The 15,432-nt window shown below is 40.5% G+C and overlaps 1 long non-coding RNA gene and 2 other non-coding genes across 3 annotated transcripts; 2 read left to right on the top strand and 1 right to left on the bottom strand.

Moving 5' to 3' along the window:
• The first annotated feature begins 5,478 nt into the window (after positions 1 to 5,478).
• On the top strand, positions 5,479 to 11,570 carry LOC140697133 (uncharacterized). The gene is made up of 5 exons (XR_012073965.1): positions 5,479 to 5,695; positions 7,202 to 7,299; positions 8,513 to 8,621; positions 10,613 to 10,673; positions 11,497 to 11,570. It is a non-coding gene; the product is annotated as an uncharacterized lncRNA (long non-coding RNA).
• On the top strand, positions 8,329 to 8,400 carry TRNAI-AAU (transfer RNA isoleucine (anticodon AAU)). The gene has a single exon. It is a non-coding gene; the product is annotated as a tRNA-Ile (tRNA).
• Positions 11,571 to 14,158: 2,588 nt separating the features above from the next.
• Positions 14,159 to 14,322, bottom strand: LOC116281097 (U1 spliceosomal RNA). Its single transcript, XR_004190553.1, has one exon. It is a non-coding gene; the product is annotated as a U1 spliceosomal RNA (small nuclear RNA).
• Between the last annotated feature and the right edge of the window lie 1,110 nt (positions 14,323 to 15,432).

The following is a 15,432-nucleotide window of genomic DNA, read 5'->3' as shown; positions in this document are numbered from 1 at the left end:
AATTTTCCTACTGTAAATATTGTCCTGCCCTTTCACATGTCTCACTTGGTTTTATTTCTTCACATTGCTACCCAAGAGATCTTTCTGAAACCCAACTCTGATCGTGTCCTCCTCTTGCTTAAAACTCATAACCATTAGGACAAATTCCAGATTACTTAGTATGGCAAACAGAGTCCCTCAGAACTTAGTGCTTTTTAATAGCTATAGTTTTAATAGTTTTCCAAGGTTTTTTTTAGCAAAGCCCTTTTGGTGACATTTAGGTTATTTTTAGTTTTCCACTATTATCAAAAGCTACAGTGAACATTGCTGAACATAAATATATAATCTTTGTGCACTTGGGCAAGTGTAGGATAAATTCCTAGAAGTGGGATTGCTAGGTCTATATCAATGTAGGTCTATATAGATGGGTTTATCCTTTATAATCTATAATGCATTGCCGAAAGTTGTACCAATTTACACTCCTACCAATCGTAGGTAAGAGTGCTCATTTCTTCATCTTCTCTAGCACAGGGTATCATCAGTCTTTTTATTCTTTGCTCATTTGATAGATGGAAAATGGTATTGCATGATTATTTTAATGTAATTTTCTCTAATGATGGTTGGGGTTGAAGACCTCATGTGGTTATTTTATATTGGCTATTGATGTTCTTTGACCATTATTCTATTGAATTGATGTCTTCTTACTAGTAGCAACATCAGAATTTCTATACAGGAAGAGCTTAATTAAGCAACCTTGTTGGAAAGGTTAGAGCTACGGACCTTGCCTTACAATTGTAATTGCACAGAACTTTACCTAAGATTGAGAAAAAATCAAATTGTCCTTACCAAAGAATAGAGGACAGGTAACATAAATAGCCTCCCCATCTCCCAGTGCCTCCTTGATTTCATCACTGCATTTATTCTTATAAGAGCTCTTTGTTTATTACATAAATCAGTCCTTTTTTATGTCATGTTTGTTGCAAATGTTCTTCCTAGTTCTTTTTTAACTATTTAATTTTTATCTTTACAAATATTAATTTTTATCTGAACTGTTTTATCATTTTTATGGTTTCTGGAATAACTGTAATATTCAGAAAATGCTTCCATAATGCAAGATTATAAAAAACTTTTATCCTTTTTTTTCTGGTACATTTATAGTGTCATGCATTTGTGTTTAAATTTCTGATCCACTGGGATATATATTTTTGGAAAGAAAGAATACAGAGATCTAGCTTTTTAAAAGAATTATTAGCTGGTAATCCCAAATGGTTACAATTATTTAAGTGTTACTTCTGAAATTCTATTAAGACCTAACTTAAGAAGAATAAATACATAAGCTTCCTTTTGTGTCATTACTCAAAACTAGTTTCTGTTGCTTTGCAATATTTGCAATGAAAACACTCTTTTCCCCAATATTTATTCTGGTTCAGAATACATATAACACAAACGAAATGCTGTTAAAGTGATATCAGGGGAGAACGAAATACAAAATAGCTAAATACATACAGTGTAGTGCAATATAATTTTGAATTTATTGTCACCAATACAGTTGTTTGCAAACAACTTTCTATTATTTGTGTGTGTGTGTCACTCAGCAAACTTGCTCAAATAATCTATTATCTAACTGGTAGGATGATGTGATATATTTTTGTGATTTTTATTGCCCTTTTTTAAAAATGAAAAAATTGCTTATTAGAATGTATGATTCTTAAAGGCAGGGAATGTGTTTTAGTCAGCATTGTAGTGATAATAAATGAATAATTTTTGAATACATAGATGACTGTCAAGATGTAGAGTATATATCTTAAAAGGTATATTTGTGATCATTAAATCTGAGATATAGAATTTTTTTAAGTCAGGTCGTTTTCAACCTGTGATTAGGAATTTTCTTCTATAATTTTTTTCTTTTATTAAAGAAAAACAGGAAATCTAGGTCATATTCATGTCCAGGGTTTATATACCAGCATATTTTCGTTCAAAATATATCAAGTCAAGAGATAATATTGTACTCGGATACAAAAGAACCCAGCCAGAAGAATGTTCTCATTTATTGAAAGAATCACAAGTAAGATAGATTAGTCAAGCTGCCCTCTCCTCTGCTGAGTCTCTGAGAGTTAACAACCCAGGACATTAACAGATAAGGCTCAGCTTCCTGCACCTACATGACAATGGTGTACAATAGTGGGAGGAATGAGTTGGGAGACAACAGTAAAAAATAGTATAAAAGATCTGAGCCCTGACCATCTGAGACTTCTGAGATTGGCATTTGATAATTCCTCATAGGATGATGCCCTAGGACTTTACCTGACTCCTCTCACCCTCTCTTGACCTGGAAAGATGGGGCGAATCCAAGCATTGGTTTAGGAAGCTTCATCACCATCACTTGTTTTAAGTCACACAGCCCTGGGGAAAACATGACTTGGTGGTCTATCCATTCTGGGGCCAGAGGCAAGAAATTGGGTACTGGTTGATTGGTGTCACTTTTATATTTCCCTTTTACACACATACATACACTAAATGGAACTTCTTTTCTCTCCTTTTTTAGGCACATTATTTTAACAAGTGCTTAATTCAGTTTGATTTCGCAAGTGGGCTTGGGAAAACACGATAAACTATAATTTTTTTTTTTGTCAGCCCACAGAAGTCATTCTGAACAAAGACAACCTTGGCTTTGGCAAAATGTAGGCAGTAATTAAAGTGAAGATGTGGACTGTTTGCTTCAGTTATTAAGAGTTTCCTTGATTTTCCTCACCAGTGGAGTGTTGGGCTGGGAGAACAACATGGTAAGATTTTTGAATTCTCAGTTTCTCAAGAAAAGCTTCTCAGGGACATAAAAGCCATTCTTATTAAGTACCAACAATTGTTTATATGTTCACATCTATTTGTTCATTTTTATGTATTTTTGTAAAATATGTATTTTTGTTTGTTTAAAAAACATCTTTTCTTACCACCCCCTCCCTCCCTATTATCATACAATAGAAAAGGTTTCCTCACTCATTAATTATCACCCCCAGGGTTTTTTTTTAAATGTCTTCTGTGGTTTTATTTTTAATTGCAATATGAATACATGCTCTTGGTAAAATATTTGAACAATACAGGGATGTATAAAGTAAAAGTTTAAATCCTCGTTTTCTCAACCCAGTTCTACTCTTTAGAAGTAGTGACTCATAAGTAGTTTGGTGTCTTTTCAGACTTTTTTCTTTGTGTATAAAAACATTTTAAACAAAAATTGTTTTCTTTTCCAGAACTCTGTTTTGTAGACAGGAGATATCATTACTTTTTTGTGGGGATAATTTTTATTTTGAATTAATTTCAGATCTGTAAGAAAGTTGCAAGGATGGTACAGAAAGTCTTCTACACCCTTCACTCGATTGGACTCCATCAAAATTAAAAACTCTTCTGCATCAAAAGACATTACCAAGAAAGTGAAAAGACAACCTATAGAAATTTGAAAAAATATTTGCAAATCATATATCAAATCATATATCTGTTAAAGATTTAATATCCAGAATATATAAAGAACTCCTACAACTCAACAACAAAATGACAAACCACCCAATTTAAAAATGGGCAAAGGATTTGAATAGACATTTCCCCTGAGAAAGTACACAAATGGCCAGTAAGCACATTAAAAGATGTCATTATCATTAGTCACTAAGGAAATGCAAATAAAATCTATAGCGAGATACAACTTCACATCTACTATGATGGTTATGATTTTAAAAATGGAAAACAAATGTTGAGGATGTGAAGAAACTGGAACCATAGTACATTACTGGTGGGAGTGTAAAATGGTGCAGCCTCCGTGGAAAACAGTTTGACAGTTTCTTAAAAAGTTAAACACAGAAGTACCATATAACCCAGAAATTACACTCCTTAGTGTGTATCAAAACTACTGAAAAGAGTGACTCAAACAAATACTTACATGCCAGTGTTCATTGCAGCATCATTCACAATAGCCACAAGGTGGAAATAACCCACGTGTCTATCAACAGATGAATGGATAAACAAAATGTGGTATATATATACACACAATAGAATATTATTTAGCCATAGGAAGGAATGAAGTTCTGATACATGTTATAACACGAATGAACCTTGAAAACATTATGCCAAGTGAAGGAAGGAATACACAAATACTGTGGGATTTCTCTTAGATGACATAATTAGAATAAGCAACATTGTAGAGGCAGAAAGTGGATTAGAGGTTACCAGAGCTGAGCCAGGGAGAGGGGAAAAAGGGGAGTCATTGCTTAGTGGGTACAGAGTTTCTGTTAGGAGTGATAAAAAATAGAATACATAGTGGTGAGGATTGTGCAGGATAATTGATGCTGTTGAATTTCACACTTAAAAAAGGTTCAGATGGCATGTTTCATGTTATATGTATTTTACCACACCAGAAAAGAACCTACTTGAACCTGCCTCAGAGTCTGAGCTGCATATGGTTATTAGAAGCTACTTATTTTCTAGAGACAGTGAGTAGAGAGACATAAATGCATAAATTTAGAATCAAGGTAAGGAAGAGTGTCTAAAGTTAAGAATCTAAACCTCTGGGTTTCCGATTTTAGTCTGCATCAGATTCACCAGATCTAGTTGATTTTTCCCTACCCATAAAGATTCTAGTTCATTAAGTCTGAGGTGAGCTGAACACTAGCATTTTTAACAGGCTCCCCCCAGGTGAGTATGAGGCAAAATCAGTGAAGAGAAGGTAGCTTCTGCTAGTGCCTGGAGAGGGCTGACTGCAAGATTCCATTGAATCTTTGCCGTTTTGGTACCAAGCTCAGATTCCTGCTCTTGCAATCTCTCCTGGCTCACAGCAAGGGCTCTGGACATCCTTCTGCACCGCCAAGTCTGAGGACCAATCGGAGAGTGTGTCTTCCACTGACTTCTGCACCAGGTCACAGTGACTCAGCACTGGGTCCCAGCTGTTCCTCCTGATCTGATCTTGTCATCCAGCTCCAACCTTGCTCCCATTTTCTATCCCAGTTTTGAAAATTGGGTCTTTGTTTTGTCACCAAACCTCTGTCCTTTTCATGCCAGTTTTCTCAGGGGAGATTGTCCCTGTATCTTGGTATGAGGACAAAGATTTTCCTATCTTGGCTCAGGTTTTTTGTTTTTTTAAATTGGAAAGCACTTGCCTTCAACATTTTGTAAGCCCCACTCTATTCCTCAATCCCTCCTCATTCCCATTCCCTCCCTCCATACACATACTTGCTGTTTAAATTCCCTTCCTTTTCCGTGTGATCTCCAGGTGTTTAGTGCCTTGCCTGAGACCCACTTCTGACTCCATCCACTGTCCCATGAGCACCTCATTCTGCAGGTCTATCCCAGCAAGCTGCAGGCCAGCGTGGAGGTGTGTCCCCAACATACTGGCACCCAGTCCCAGCCCAGGACTTGCCTTCTCTTTGATTCCCTGGTCCTGGGTCCCGCCCATTTGCCTGGTGGAAAACCCCGTTACCTCCACTGCTTCCTGCTGCCCACCGAGGGGAAGAGAAAAAGAACAGTTTCAACCCTCTTCAAAGTTTTGGGTGCTGTGCTAGGAGGTACTTTGCAGATGGCATTTAATGTAACATAGTATTTTAACTTTTGAGGGGAGCAAGACTATGACACAGAGAGGCACGGTGACTTGTCCACAGAACGGGCAGCAGGCAGATGGGAAGACTAGGACTGAACTGAGCTGGCCCTGGAGTTTCGGCTTTTCGGCTTTACCGTGCAGGTCTGGACTATCCTGCGTGTGCTGGGGGCAGTGGTATGGCACGTATCGGTCTCCCCTGCTCCCTCTCCTCTCAGTTCACTCTCCCATGCCAAGCAGTGTTGGAACACATGCAGCACCTCTCCTGATTTGCTGAGTAGTCGCAGTGGGTTCCAGTGCTGGCATGAAGTATCTTTTCTCATGTTCTTTCCATTGTTTGTTGCTAACTCACTCTGTACATGAAGAAGTATGTCTTTTAGGTTGCATATTCATAGCAACTAAATTCCTAAAAATAATGAAGTATCTAAAAACAGCTGGAGAGTATATAGTGATGATCTGCAATCTGTAACTGTTGACCAGCAGTATTTTCCATACCCTCAGCAAATTAGATCTGCTTTGGTCTCATGGTCAACAGAGACCTACTTCTCACCTGCTGGATATACATATTGAACAAAAAAGGAACCCCTAGAGTTGAATTCCTCAGTCATCCTGTTACTGAACTCCGGTCTGGCTGCTCACTGCTCGAAAATCACTACTGAGAGGTAGCTGTTGGTAGAAAGGAAAGTTGCTTTTAATCAGAATGCTGGCAGTCTGGGGAGAAAGTGGACTCATGCCCCTCCCCCAAAACAAATCTGAAGATTCTGCTCAGCCATGAAAGTTTTTAAAGGGAAGTAATCTCAGATAATCACTGAGATAGGGGGTCAGAGTTGTTGCCATCACCCCGACTGCACGCAGGCTTGTCAACTTGTGGTTTTTCTTTAGATGCCATCTTGTTCACACGGTTTGTGAGATTACTGAAGGAGAAGCTAGGAAAGAGATCTGGTCATCTGTCGATTACTTAGTCTTCATTTCTACTTCTTTAATCTGATACAGGAAAAAAAAAATGTGGGACAAGAGGATGACCATGTCCCAGGTCTCGGTTGAGATATGCCCTGCCAAGTGTGGGTCCTTGGAGTATGCAGGAAAGAATTCCAGAGTGAACCACAGTTGAGTAAAGGCAGATTTATTCAGAGAGATACATACTCCATAGTCAGAGTGCAAGAGAAAGGCCGCGAGATGTGGGGTTGGGTGCTCCATTTAAAGTAAAGGTACATACACACTGCATAGATAGAGTATGGGCTGTCTCAGAAGGTGAGGGAGTGAGAGGACGTGAGGCATGGGGCTGGGCATTTAGGCTAAAGTAAAAGTAGATGCACACTCCATACAAGAGTGCAGGTCATGTCACTCAGAAGGGAGCGCAGCCATGAAGCCCGGTGTTGCTAGTTTTTATGGGCTTTGTAACTTCATGTGCTAACAAGTGGGAGGATTATTCCGTCTACTTTGGGGAATGGGGTGGGATTCTCAGGAACTGGGCCATTACCCACCCTTTGACCTTTCATGGTCAGCCTTAAAATTGTCCTGGCACTTGTGGGAGTGCCATTTAGCACGCAGCTCAAGGTTTACTGGGAGTTGAATCATCCACCATCTTGGTGCTAACTGCTGTGTCATTCTTTTAATGATTATGCCCTGTCCCCTTCCCTCTTGTCTCAGATCTATGGAAAGAACCAACATGCTAGGCAAAGGTATCTGATGAGCAAAAGATTTGAAAGGGCTGGAGATGAGCAGAGCATGGGAGTGCCTGGTTTAAGGTTAGTGACAAGACAAAAGGGGCCTCCTGCAGAGAACTGGTTCCTACAAAGAGCGCTTTCCTGCCAAAAGCTGCTTACAGTTCTATTTAGGGTGGTACTACCCTAGAAGGCAACTGGCTCGTTGCCCAAATGCCCGTAGCACAGCTGAACTTTTTGAGTTTTTCTATAAGGAAAGGAGCACCTACAAGATTCAGGTGATCCTGTTAACTCTTCCTACTTGTCTGGTCCTATACAAATTTTCCTGGATTGCTTTATGGAAAGGGCAAATGTGATTCCATCCCAGCAGAATTTAAAGGCCAATCATATAGGTTACTATTATAAGAAGGCAAATTTCAGTTCCAAATGTAATCAGTTTTTATTATTAAAACTAAATTTATTCTAGACACCCAAGCACTAAACCTTGGAACAATTTTTTAGCTCTTCTTTTTATCTCCCAAGCCCAGTCAGTCACCATCTTCAGCTGCCCCTACTGTCTCAACAATCACTTGCTCAAAATCTTTCCCTTTTTGCCTTACAACTAAGGCCAAATTCCTTGCCTTGGCATCCAAGGCAGCAGCAATCCTGTCTCCATTCTTTCTCCAGCTTTATTTCCCATGACTCCCCTATGCAAATTATGGTACCAGAACATGCATGTTCTCCTCCTATGCCTAGTTTATTCCATTCACCTGACTTGAATACCCCACCCTTGTAACCCTGAGACCTAATTTGCCTGTCATGCTACTTCAAGCCCCACTTTCTCTGTGGAAAATTTCTCTCTGCTTTTGCTCCTTCTCCTTTGTCACATAAATCATGCACACACTCTACTTGGCACAGTGATACTGATGCTTAGTAAGTGTTCAATGGAGCAGGCAAGAAGATGGAGTCTGGAGCCAGACTGCTTAAGCTGGTATCCCAGCTCTACTGCTTGCTTGCTGTGTGACCTTTGACAACTTAACCTTTCTGAGCCTCAGTTTCTGAATATGTGAAATAAGGGTCATAACTGTGCCTCATAGTATTATTATAAATAAAAGTATTTCTCCTTTGTGGGAAGAGGGTATAGCTCAGTGGTAGAGTGCATGCTTAATATGCACGAGGTCCTGGGTTCAATCCCCAGTATCTCCATTAAAAAAAAAAACCCTAATTAACTCCTCTCCAAAATACAAAAGCCAAAAAAAAGTATTTATCCTTTTATTCTGATATTTCATCCTCTTCACTTAATGTTTGCTTTTTGAAGGTGGATATTAGCCACTTACACCACTAGTTCCCACCACGTCAGAGAGAGTTTGGGTACAAGGATGTATTACGGAGGAATGTGTGACTGAGAAAAGCGCCATCCTGCAAATGTAAGTGCTGGGATAGCACAAACAGGAAGAAAGTCCAGGAGGAGAGGAGACAATGCGTAGTCCTCAAATAGAGGTGGGAAATGTGGGGAGAGGAGGGACGTCAGAAATATTCCTGGAAGAAAGAGATTTTCAGACCCTTAGTGAGGAGAGATGAAAGGATTTTGGCCAGTGGGTTTGAGGTCCAGTGCATTTCCTTTGGAAAGGGAATGCCTTTAGCCAGCTGGAGGGGTCCTCTGAATGCTGGGGAAACTCGTGCAGCGCCCAGAGCTAAGGAAGTAGGGCTAACTGGCTGCTCACAATTGCCTTGAGGCTCAAGAGAGCAAAGGAGAAGAGACTACAGTTTCCTTTTAGGATGCCCAGCCCTGCTCACTGGTCTTGGAAAGGAGACAAAATTTCCATCTGGTCATGAGGACTGTGAATTTGACTGGTTGTTCCTTGGGCTGAATCACCTAGGGTGCTTTGCTGTGCGTGGGAGTTGGTGCTGGTGTTAGTGATGTGTGTGTGTGTGTGTGTGTGTGTGTGTATGTGTATGTGTTGATGGAGGCATTGCATAGGACAGGCTGTGTGTATATGGATGGGGAGCATTCAGCTGGTGGATGGGACAAGATGGGAGGAAGACAGGCCAGGGGCATCCATGCTGGAAGCGAGCAAAACAGGCTGAAGAATGATTCAATCTGGGGAGATACATCCTGGGGAGACTCAGGCTGGAGGCTTTAGACTGAGGAGATCCACACTGGGGAGATATGGGTTGGGTAGGTGGGGGCCTTTTACTTTTCTACTGCTGTGTAACAAGTTATCACAAATTTAGTGGCTTAAAACAACACTCATTTATTCGATGTGCAATCACGGTATGGCTGAGTTCTCTACTCAGCATATCACAGGTTAGAATCAAGGCGGGCTGTGTTCCTTTCTGGAACTCAAGGTCTTCTTTCAAACTTACGTGGTTGTTGGAAGAATTCAGTTCTTTGTGGTTGAAGAACAGAGGTCCCCCCATATTCTTGCTGGCTGCTGGCAGAGGCCACTCTCAGCAACTAGAGGGCATTCGTAGGTCCTCGCCATGACATCCCTCCCTATTGCCCTCTCCTGCTTCACGGCTCCCTGACTTCTGTCTCTAACCTCTGGACCTCTATTTAAAGGGCTCCTGTGATTAGATCAGGCATACCCATATAGTCTCTCTATTTTAAAGTCAACAAATTTGGGACCTTAATTATATCTGCAGAATCCCTTCACAGCACCTATATTAGAGTTTGAATAACTGGGAGAAGTTGTGTGCCTATCAAGGGCCAGGAATCTTTGGAGCTGTTGTAGAATTCTTCCTTTCACAGGGGGATACAGGCTGGGGGGATATGGTGGGAAGATACAGTCTGCTGGGGAGAGATGTCAGCTAGGGCACATTCAGGTGGAGCGGGGACACAAGCTGGGAGGGATACAGGCTGGGGTGACTACTAGTTGGGGAGTGATACTGTTGGCAGGGGGATACGTTGAGGGGATGTAGGTTGGGGAGGATATAGGCTGGGAAGATAACAGCTGAGACAGATACAAGTTGGGGAGTGGTACCAACTGAGGAGGAGTATGGATAGGGGGATGATGCAATGTAACGAGAGGCTTCAAGCTGGAACGTGATAGAGGCTTGAATGGGATGCAGGAAGCAGGCTTCACACAGCACCTATGTAGAGACTGGGTGCCTGAGAAGTAGCTATTCTGAATCTGAGTGCTACGGCAGAGGTGTGCCCAAGGGTGATGGGGGCTCGAGGAAGGGCACTCAGCCCAGCTTGGTTATCAGGGATGGTTTCCTGGAGGCGATGCTGAAGGCGAGTCCTGAAGAAGAGTAAGGCATCCTTAGTCAGCCAAAGAAGAAAGATGAGGCAAGGGTTCAAGTCAGATGAAAGAAACGAGACCAGGCACAGACGGGTCACAGCAGATGATGATGTTTCACTTTCTTGTAACACTAAATCTTTGATTAAGCCATTAAATCTCTCACTTTGAAACAGGACCATGCCACTGGAGACAGCCTGTGCAGGAGAGGAAGAGCCCCGGACTGCAGACCCAGAGGTATGTGTTCCTGCATGGCTTTCCCCTGGTGCTGGGCAACCTCTTGCACTTTTAGTGTCTCATTTGATAAAGAAGGAAACTGGAGCAGAAATACACCTTTTATAACTCTAAAGTGCTTTGAGATCCGTAAATAAGATAAACTTATTGAATGTCTGTAATAGGCCAGATACTATTATAGTTCCAACCTATTTTCAGCTACGTAAGCGATGTAATTGATTCCAGTTAAGTGCATTTTCATAAAATGCTAAATCATTTAAAATAATAGCGTAATCACAGCAAATATAAAAACGTTTTCTGCTTATTTAAGAATATTTCTGTTTGGGGAAAGAATTAGTGTTAATGGGAAGCCCCTGGTGAACATTGTCCAAAGTCCTCAGTTAAATTTGAGAAATGTATTGATTAAACTTGGTGAAATTCCAAGAAAATGCTACAGAATTATACCAGAACTATTACTCTAAAATCTATCTCCAGAAAATTCTTGAAATTTAAATAGGAGGATATCAATAGATTCACTTCTGTTCTCAGAATTTCCTCAAAAGAAAAAAAAGTATTAGCCATCAACTCAGGAAATACCTCCTTTTATACCAAGAAATCCATACCTCATCAACGGGGCCTGAACTCTGTTTCAAATAATGGTGTTTATTGAACATGTAATGGGTGTTAAGAACACTGTGCTAAGTGCTTTCCACATTATTTCACTTCATCCAACAGTCCTAGGTTATCAAATCTATTATTATCCTCTTTTGAAGCTAAATGCACACTCCTGGTTCCTAAGCAGTACTTCTACTTAGATTCTAGAATGCTTGTTGCTGTTTTATCCTAGAAGGCCAGGAATCTCCAGGCAAGCTCTACGTCTTTCTACAAGGCACAGGCTTGAAGGCAGAGCCAGCATCCCCCATTAGGGAGAGCCACTTTGTAACAAAGATGCTGCTTGTGGACTATCTAATTTGAAAATGGTTTATGTGGAGGGGAAGGTCTTTCTCTCATATTCCCTCTTTGAGGATGTCACTGTTCTGCTTCAAACAGGGAAGCTATTGAAAATGCTTTGAATGGCGTGAGTGCTACACTAACCAATCAGACATGATCCCCAACTGTGCCAGGCATTACCTGCCCCCCACCATTTACTTTGGGATGGTGGAAAGTTGGTGGAGGCACTGAGGCTGGTACAGGAGTGACAGCTTGGGATGATGGCTTTTCACCAACTGATAAGGAAGTGCTTCATTGTCTTAACAACCAGCGTGACTGTCCCGGTGTGTATAAAGCAAAACTCCACACTGGCCCAAATGCACTGAGCTTTCCTGAAGAAAGGGGCCCTCTCAGCCATCTCTCCCCCAGTCTCAAACTGCATCTCATCAGTGTGTCTGCCCCCAAGGTTGGTCCTAAGGAAGGCCAGAAGAAGGAAAGCAAGAACCTAACACTCCCCTAACTCAGATGCCTCATCCCTCACTTCTTCAGTCAGAAGTCTACCTCCTGGGCCTGAAGGCAGGGATGGAAAAGGAGGAAGAGGGGGGAGGTAATCATCTTTGCCTTCATTTCTTTCTGTGTGATGGGGAAAAGGTTTCTATTTTCTGGTATTTTTAGTTATCTCATATCTTTTTTTTTTTAAATCATTTGCCTAAGATGCCCCTCTTGTCTGCCGTATCTCCTCCTCCCAGGTAGAGGAGGTGAAGCCAATTGCTTAGACTGTGCCTTGGGCAGAGGAGTGGGCCTGTAAAGCTGCTCCTGAATGAATAGGGCATTGCACCTGAGGGGTCTGGTTCTAGTCCCTGAGGTTGCCTCAAACGCAGCAGCATAACTGGAATTCAAGACTCTGCAGTCAAAGAGGATCGAGCCAAAGCACCCAGGCTTGTATCTTCAGAACAAGGGACATTGTACGCCCTGGAGAGGACAATACATTTCAAAAGCAACACTATGCACTCTAGGAACCAAGTAGAGGTCTAATAAAAGAAGACCAGAGAAACAGAATGTACTGGAAAAATAAAGTCTGACAGGGGGAAAAAAAAAGTTTTATTTTTTTCGATGAACCAAGCAGAATATGATGCGAGTGAAAAGTGCTCCTCCACGTAAGATGACTGCTGAGAACAATGTCATAAAATGAACATTAGCTGACAGGGGTAAGTGCCTTGAAATGCCTTTTACAAAGAGAGAAATGGAAGGAAAACAAAACATGTCACTGGGCCTGAAGACCACTTACAGAAAGCTCCTTAAAGCAAAAAGAGAAAAGAAAGAACACCACGTGATCATCCCATTTCTCTTTACTGGGAATCTTTTGGAGCTCAATTCATGTCTTTTGTGGTGATGCCTCACACTTTAGACCAGTCCAAAAGTAAATAATTTTCACTGTATGAGACATATTTTCAATCACTGATTCTGAAGGAAAATTTTTTTCCCTTTGGCTATTTTTGTAAACCACTGCTTTGAACTGATTCTGCAAAATGCGTCTTTTATGTCTACTGTATGTTGTAGGTCTTGACAAAGAATAAATAAAACAAAACATAATGCTCTCATTCTTACAAGGGATTTGGGCCTGGATAGAACGTGAGCTCCAGATTCAGCTTGAAGCAGTCTATTTCTTCTTTTTTCTTCCTTCTTCTCAGGGTATATTTTGTTCACATGCAACTTTTTTTTAAATGAATGTGAACTTTACCAATTAAAAGGGTTGCAGACTTGGGGTAAGAAGGAGACTTGATATATCAATTGGCTTAGTTCTCTGATTTCAGACAGGTCACAAACAGGCCCGAAATAATCCCTTCTCATAGGATGTAAAGAATAATTAATCCTGAGTCTCAGAGCCACTTATGTTAGAATATATCTTCCCAATTTGTATGAGATTAGTATATTTCATTCTGAAACTGGTCAAACTTCCTTTCTATGTTAGTAGTACACAGTGCGTGCTTCATAGTTGTGAAGTGATGAGCATTACCATATTTATTTTAGTAATAGACTAATGGCCATAATTAAATAGTCAACAAATACTTTTTGAACAGCTGCTGTGTCAAAGCAAGGCACTGCTGTAGGTGTTGTGGGAGATGTGGGACTACATAAAACATACTGTCTTAATTCAGAGAACTTACAATTTGAGGGGAAAGAGGGGAAGATAACTGGTTATATAACACATGTACTAACCATATCAAGACATGGACTTCCCACATAGGTTTTATCAGATAGTTCTTCTCTGTGGTGGTATCATGAAAAAAGATGATGAAAATCAGTGCCATTTTAAGGTCGTTAAAGAAGCATATGAGGAAATTTTATACTATGTTTTATTCATAATGTTTTTGTGTGCATAACCTTTTCCTCTTAGCTGAATTTCAGATCTGTGAGGAAAGTTGAGTTCAATTTAAATATCTTCATCCAAACCACATTCTTCCACAAAACAAAAGCACTTGTGGATTGATTAACTGTGGAGCTAAACTCAATGCCAAAATGAATGCATCATCCACATGGCCCACAGATGATGCACTGCTTGTTTCTTTTTGTTTTTTAAGGGGAAAGCGCGAACGCAGTCCCCCACTACCACAAATTATGCATTCGAGTTTCCCACATTTGGGGAAATCGCAGGGGTCAGCACATCCAGAGTGCAATGGATGAGCCTCGCCCTGGGAAAACCATCTTCGTGATCATGGTATCTCCTCTGCCAGGTAAGTATGCACTGCTTGTTTCTTAATGATTATGAAACATGGACTCAATTCTGCCACCATCTAAGATAGTTTGGCCAGAAGGATTAGCCAAAATGTATAGGGACGAGGAATTTAGCAGGCAATGAAGTGCTGTACCGAAAGAAAGTGTTTTTTTTTGGGGGGGGGGTTGGGGCACTGATGTCCACACCATATTTAAACCTTGGTAAACCAATGCTCACATTGTTGCTGTTATTCTGATTGTGAGTTTCAAGAACATCTTCATGATAATAGTGTTGATACTCCATGATCATGTCCTGTTCTCTGCTTTTGCTGTCAGTGTGCTGCAGATTGAATACAGTCTTGTGTATCCTGAATGTGATGTTAATACCAATAAGAAACATTTGTTGGAAGGCAAATAATAAGCAACAATGTCGTTAGTCCCAGTCAATATATTTGGTAGTTTTCCCGCATCTATAACTATCGCCATAATTTCCTTGTTGAGTGAGCTAATGGTGTTTCATCAGAAACTCCAACCCAGCCAGAATGAAAGTCGTCCTTTTTCAGAAATCTAGAACAAAAGAGATATTTAATCTCTTTTGCTAATCTATTCCAGCCTAATCTAATCTAATCTAACAAGAGCAATTCTAACAGATTCTAATCTAACTAGAGCAATTCCTTGGGCCTGAGCTTTGCTGTTCCTGGCAAAGCCATTTTTCTTTAATTCTATCCTTGGTAGAGGCAGAGAGGAGTAAGCAACCATTCTTTGCAACATGGGCAGTAGATATGCACAGCATATGTCAATAGTAAATATCTCATGCTTATTATTTAAGATAAGGAATCTGTTAAAGTCATTGATTTATTTATCATTAGGCTTACAAAAAAAGACAAGGATGGAGACTCTTTTAAGTCTGACATTGTAAAAGGTAATTCATATCTTTTCTAGGGTTGTAGATGCCATTTTGAATAGGGTTATTCACAATGACCAATTCATTTAGGATTAAAGGGTGTATTCCACAGGAGACATTAGACTAGACCTTTGATGTTCAGATCTTTTAAAGTCTTTTTTTTTTAACAGACACTCTCACAAGAACATTATTTATGGCTGCAAAAAAAAAAGGAGGGGGATGAGAGAGAGACAA

This window comes from Vicugna pacos, chromosome 6 (assembly GCF_048564905.1).
Source record: "Vicugna pacos chromosome 6, VicPac4, whole genome shotgun sequence".
In the NCBI taxonomy this organism is placed as follows: domain Eukaryota; kingdom Metazoa; phylum Chordata; class Mammalia; order Artiodactyla; family Camelidae; genus Vicugna; species Vicugna pacos.
The sequence above is the reverse complement of the archived record's forward strand: the minus strand, read 5'-3'. Positions and strand labels throughout refer to the sequence as shown.